Consider the following 6,996-nt stretch of genomic DNA (forward strand, 5'->3'; position numbering starts at 1 on the left):
ATGGATACTGGAAGGGCGGATAGAAGAAGGGTATACGCTAACAGGCCACGTACGAGGGTGAGCAGAAAGGTACTTTTCTTCAAAATCTTTGGTGGTAATCAGATTCTTTGGGATGATGGTGCTCACCGTAAGGGGAGCAACAACATAAGTTTTACCTTTGTTTTTTGAAGAACTAGGGTTTCTTGAAGAGAGGCCATTTTTATCAGAATGGGGGGTTTTCTCTCAAAGTAGGAAGCTAAAGAAAGGTTAAAGTCGATGTATGAGTTGAGTAAAAAAAGTCTGAGAAAATTTAGAGTATTATGAAGTGTAAACGAATGAGGTTGATGCATATAAGTAAAGTACATGTGGCTAAACTCGTGGCCATAATTATCCCGATAACCGGCAAAAGTGATGCTAAATCATGGGATGACGCGTGTTCGAGGCATTAAATGCGGAGAGGCATGCGTCTAATCAACCGTCAGAAATTTTTCAGAGAGGGTTAGTAAATTTTTTGCCAAAAAGAATGTTTCTACCAACTTTCCGGTGACACAAAGTTATGCCACCAGAAAGCAGGGAGATTATCTGTATAGGGTAAAATATGTTATATTAGATGATCACATCAGGAAGTGATACGTGGAGTCGAAAACAGAAGATGGCTGAAACCGAAGGCAACGATCCCGTCTGTTACCGGAAAGATTGATACTCATAAAGATGAAATAAATGTCTGTCACCATGTAGCATTTAATGAAGAATATTCTACAGCATTAAGTATATTGCCAGCTATAAGAAATATGGCATTCAATGCCCGCCGTTACACAATCTTCAATGGCCCTCATAATTGACATTAAAGAAGGGCTTGATCCTAGGATCTTGTTCTCTAGGTGCAACAATAAATAGTGAGCTCTATTATTATTGTAAATGACACGAATTTTCTGACAAACATACGCTTCACTCTATTCAAAGCTTAATATAATTTTATCTTAGTGTTTTTTTATATCATTGTTGTTGTACCCGGAAGCCCTACTCCCGGAACTACTATTTCTATTATTTCGTTTACATCTCAAGGCTAAGTATTATATTTTTATCTAATTCATCTATTATTTCAGGATCAAATTAACTCACTTCTATAGAAACCACGTATAAATTCAATTGTATTGTTTTATGGGTAAACAAATAGGGATTCATAAACTTGGACGAAGACCAATATGCATCTTAACAGCAAATCGATTATGATATATTGGATTGGATTTGAATTTTACTTTTGTTTTAACGCTTGACGTGACTTGAGCGTGAAAGAGGTTGAAGAATAATCTTCTTTAGGATGTATCATATTCCCTTTTTTTCCTTCTAGGTAAAGGAATAGGTCGAATCCACTATATCAACTAGATTCTTTGTGTTTGTAAGCTTTAATAAGGATTTGCGGCTCTGATTGGTAGCTTAATAAACTTCATTAGTATCACATCACCAATTTCCTCTTTCAACTAGTCATTGAGGGATCATATCATTATTTTGTGAATGTTGGTGAAATTTCTATTTAGAAAAATATTGTTTGGGTATTTAATATTATTAGTTTCAAAATATTTATAACAACACAAATATTATTGCTTATATAAAATCATAAATTTCAAAAATGTTCTTCCGACAAACAAAGTGAAATTGAGGAAATATATAGTACTAAATGAAAATGTAAAAGTTAAAAGGTTTCTTGAATTATGTTTTAGAATGAATAAAAAGAAAATGTCAATTAATTTGAAAAGAATGAAATCAACCTTTCGATGCTCTTGAATCTTGATGTGATTTTTATTTACTTACTATATAGAAGTCGCTTGGGAAGCAGGTCAGGGTCGTCATGCCTGCTTACCAAGGGCAACTTGGTCATTTCAGATGCCGAGACAGGGGGCTTTAAGTCTTTTCATTGCCTTTTTGAGTTCTGAAATATTTTCATGGGCTTTTGTATACTATACACACAGCGTAAAATTTGCTGAGTAAGCGCTATGACCTGAAGAGCCTTTTCATTGTATCACTGCTACTCAACTCATCGTCTATTCCCCTGTATACCTCTTTATTTTCCCCTTTACTTCTCAATTTCTCTTTGTGAATTCTCCTGTTGACATATGTAGATAGTTTATCCATCTTTGTTCTATTTGAATGTGTTGTGAGCTCTTTTAATTTAGTTTGTTGTTTGTGCAATTTTATTTGTTTATTGCACTTCTTCTACTGCTAATCTAAATTTTGGTTGGTAAATGTTAGATTTCTGTTGTTTTGCATAATTGTTGCTAGATTTTTTTACATACATATCAGTAAATATTCCTGATTTGCACATTTACTATTTTTTTTTTTATGAAATTTGTTTGTTTTTTGCTGTTTTGCATTATTCTTGCTAGAATTTTTACATATATGTCAGTAATTGTTCCTAATTTGTACATTTACTTTGTTTTTTTTGATCTTTTTATCAAAATTTTGTGGTATCAATATTCGTTCGAAGATTGGGTCTCTTAATTTTTTTTCCTGCAGCTTAACCTATCTAAAGATGCAATTCTGAAATAGGAGACAAACACGGAGAGAGGGAAGACAGGCTGATCGATAATTACCGCTAATATACGCCTGGTATGATTGCTTTACCAGCTTGAGTTTCAATATCTCTGTTCTTTCCTTTTTTCATAGTGTGATTATGAATAATAATAATAAATATGCACCCAAGAAGATGATATGCCTGATTCATCTCTTTTAGAATGAAGTCCACAATTTTATTTCAGATTTCCCGTTAGGAGACTTGTGTGTTTTGACACTTAAGATTGTAATTAGTTGCTCGGAATGCTTCATTACCTGGAAAAATTTATTATAAGTCAATTTGTGTTTCACTTGTGCAGATACGTTACTCTAGATTACTGTAGATAGGCTTCTTTTTCATATTCCATTGATTTTTGTTTTTCATTGCGAAGATACTTCATTTTTAGACAATTCTATTTATTAATAGAGAAAATAGAGAGTTCTTTAGATTTTCTAACAGCAGAGTTTAACATTGCTTTTAATTTAAATGCAGGAGATAATTTTAAGAGTTTCAAGTAGTTCAAAGATAATTTTAATACTTTGAAGTATTGAATGTATGTTTATAAGAGAGGTTGATTGTTGAAGAGGAAGAGTTTGTGTTGAGTGGGGGATGAAATTACTATCAAAGATGGAAGCTTTATTGTTCTTGTGCTTTTTCATGGAAATTTAGTCTGTTGGTTTCTCAGGTTTGGTGTTTTTCAAAATAGGTTTTATTTTTTGGGTTTTTTTAATCTGTTTCCTTTTTATCTACTTCTAAAGGAGCAGTTTTTCCTATGGCAAGAAATACTGAAGCTACTGCCAACAAGTCCAAAAATGAATCTAAGGTAAAAAAAAAACAATTACTTTTCCCTAATGATAAAATTTGTTATGTTGAATTATGATTTATTTTTGAGATTCTGAATTCTAATGTTTTATTTGAATTTAGTTTGGAATGATAAACTAATGATCTTGTGTATGTTTGTAATGAAGATTTGGAGGAATATGGCTACGGTTATCTTGAAATTTGTATTTTCAAAGGTTGTATTTGATAAAATATTAATTATATTGGTCTATCAGTGCTTTGTGCCCCATATATATGTATCTTGAGAATCCAAATTTTTCAAGGCTGTGAAAATTATTGTTAAAAGTTGTGATATCATCATAATGGGAAATTAAAATGCAAGCACCTTTTTACAAGTAGCAAGTTAGGCATAGCTTGTTTGAATCTCAAATCTCAAACAATTTGTCACGGCCCAAAATCCCAGCACATGCGTCGTGATGGCACTTAGTCTCTAAGACTAGGTAAGCCGATTATAATTACAATTCAAGCCATTTTTTTTTAATAGATAATCGAAACCAAAAGCGGAAACAAATATAAAAACCTCCCAAGACTGGTAATACTGAGTCACGAACTCTAACTGAATACATGCAATGATCTCAAAGATCAAATATACAATACTGTTCGAATAAGAGTTGACAGTACAATAAAATGGAAAGACTCCAAGGGACTGCGTCGACCAAGCAGCTCTACCTTGAATCCTTGCGATCAACACACTAACTCTACCCGAGTCTGATATCTCCAATACTTGGCTCTGCACAAAAATGTACAAAAGTGTAGTATGAGTACACCACAGTCGGTACCCAATAAGTATCAAGACTAACCTCAGTGGAGTAGTGACGAGGTACAGTCAAGACACTCACTAGTTTAATAACCTGTGCAATATGGTATACAAAATAATAGGAAACAAATAACAATAAGTACATCACAAATCAACCAGTGATATGCACAACAGGGCAACAAGAACACCATTAATATCGCTCAACAAATAATAAATACAAGTATACCCAATTAAATCAAGTCATTTAAATAAATATCTTTCACATATAATTTTTTTAAATACTCTCTTTCAAATATAATTTCCTCGAATAAATATCTTTCAAATATTATTATTTCAACAAATCTCTTTCAAATAATACTTTTTGAATAAAAATTCTTCCAAATAAATATTTTGAATATAATTCTTTCAATTAAAAGTCACCATGTGACATCCCATTTCATAATCATAAAAATACGGGCCTCAGCCCATTTTTATATTTTTTGTAAACACGGGTCTCAGCCCACTTTCATATTTTCATGACACTTCGTGCCCATAATTAAATTGTCATATTTTTCCGACACCTCGTACCCACTTTTCATATCACAGTTGCACGGACACTTCACGTGCTAATAATAAAATCATCATATTTTTTTCCGGCACCTCGTGCCCACGTTTCATATCCATTGCGATGTGCAACCCGATCCCATATAACATTACTTGCCCGGCAATAGCCACATGCTCACAATTTCAACATAAATCAGGCTATTATCAAGTTTACCGAAACAACAAGACAAGTTGCACGAGATATAAAAATAAGCACAAGGAATACCCCAACATCACATAAAAATTACCAACACAATAACTCCACATCATCATATATCATCCATGACAATAGTCATCCTTATCTCTCCTATTGCCACCCTTATCACTCCTATAATAGTCTCCCTTATCCCTCCACCCTGACAATATCAATAGCCACCCTTATCGCTTCTATAGCCATCCTTATCTCTCCTATAGCCACCCTTATCTCTCCGCCCAGATAATATCCCAACACACATAACAACAGTGAAATGCCTCCCTTATGCCCACATAATATCAACAGTGAAATGTCACCCTTATATCCTCAAAATAATAACTCAATTAACACAACAATTTACACGAAATATTATCACGGCAATGTAACAAAATCAATTCATATCACAACTTGTCCAATGGCCACAACAAATTCTAAGGATATAAAGAAATTAATTAATTTCACAACAAATAGCCCAAGACTTCACACAATGTATATAAAACCTCAAAACAACAACAAAGATGGAAAAATAATTCAGCATAGGACAACACCTTCTTAAGATTGTTTAATTAATTATTTACAGAGGAAAAATCTATAATAAAATTAAATTCCAAGAAATATCAAACCATCAAACTCACGGAATTCACATAAATATACAAGTAATAATCACATCAAATTGTCACATACAAACAAATTCAATAAATACGAATTGAGGCATGGCAAATAGATGATTAAATAAATGCCAATAATTATCCAATTTACTACACAATATGCCCCAGACTTTAACTCAATAAATTTTTCGCATATAAGCCCGAGTACGTACTCGTCACCTCGCGTACACGGCTTTTCACATTTCACAAATGGCACATAAGACTCGATGCCTAAGGGAAAATTCCTCCACTCAAGGTTAGGCAAGATACTTACCTTTTTGAAGTCATGATGATATTCCAAAATCGCCTTCTTGCTTGAATTAACCTCCGGACAGATCAAATCTATCCAAATTAATTGTATAACTTCATTCAAATTCATCGGAAATAATTCCGGATAATAAAACGTCGACTTAGAAATTTATCCTAAAAAGTCAATAAAAGTAAATGCGGGGCCCGTTTCTCGGAACCCAGTAGAATTTTTACGAAATCCGAATACCCATTCAGATACGAGTCCAACCGTACTAATTTTATCAAATTCTGATAACGAATCGTCCTCCAAATCTATATTTTTTATTTTTTAAAAGTTTTACAATTTTTCCCAAATTTTCCAACTCAATTCACTGATTCAATGATGAAGTTAACAATGGATTCGTGTATATAGCCAAAATCGAGTTAGAATCATTTATCCCGAAGAATTCTTTGAAAATCCCCTGAAATATCACTACAACCCGAGCTCCCAAAGTCTAAAAATGAATGATAAGAATTAGCGACTTTGAGAAATTATTTTAACTTCCCTCATGGAGTTGATCCTTTGAAAAACCTACAGTTTGATCCGCTTCAAAGAAATTAGTAGTTCCTTATGTGATTTGTTTCTACAAGGTCTTAATTTTATTGGTTGATTCTAATCTTCTAATATACATATTTGAACCTACAACTTGGGTATAAATATGATCACGAGCTATTATTGAAGTATTGTCTACTAGCTCTGGCACTTGGAGTATGTCAGCAAGCAAGTTGTAAGAGTCCAGAACCTATTTGTGGTTGTTTTTGCCAAGTAGGACGGAAATGCGTGTAAAAAAAGAGTTACCTAACTATATATAACGCTCTTTTAAAGAGCAATATACCTTAACAGACGATTTGGACATTAAGGTATAACGCTCTTTAAAAGAGCGTTATATATATATATATATATATATATATATATATATATATATATATATATATATATATATATATATATATATATATATATATAACGCCCTTATAAACCGCGTTATATATGTATAACGCAGGTATAAAAAGTGCTATACATGTTTTGTGGGCCCACAAATAAGTCTCCTGCGTTTAACTGACATAAATTCAAATGTGTATAGTACCCTTTAAAAGAGCGCTATACCTAAAAAAATTCAGCCCCCCGAGCTACGCATTGCCTTATTTAAAGGCGTTA

At 32.9% G+C, this 6,996-nt stretch overlaps 1 long non-coding RNA gene across 1 annotated transcript; it reads left to right on the forward strand.

Annotated features, from left to right (window-relative positions):
- Positions 1 to 1,955: 1,955 nt before the first annotated feature.
- LOC104093189 (uncharacterized) lies at positions 1,956 to 3,175 on the forward strand. Its single transcript, XR_011411328.1, has 3 exons — positions 1,956 to 2,031; positions 2,494 to 2,586; positions 3,023 to 3,175. It is a non-coding gene; the product is annotated as an uncharacterized lncRNA (long non-coding RNA).
- The last annotated feature ends 3,821 nt before the right edge of the window (positions 3,176 to 6,996 follow it).

Source organism: Nicotiana tomentosiformis, chromosome 9, assembly GCF_000390325.3.
Source record: "Nicotiana tomentosiformis chromosome 9, ASM39032v3, whole genome shotgun sequence".
Classification (NCBI taxonomy): Eukaryota; Viridiplantae; Streptophyta; class Magnoliopsida; order Solanales; family Solanaceae; genus Nicotiana; species Nicotiana tomentosiformis.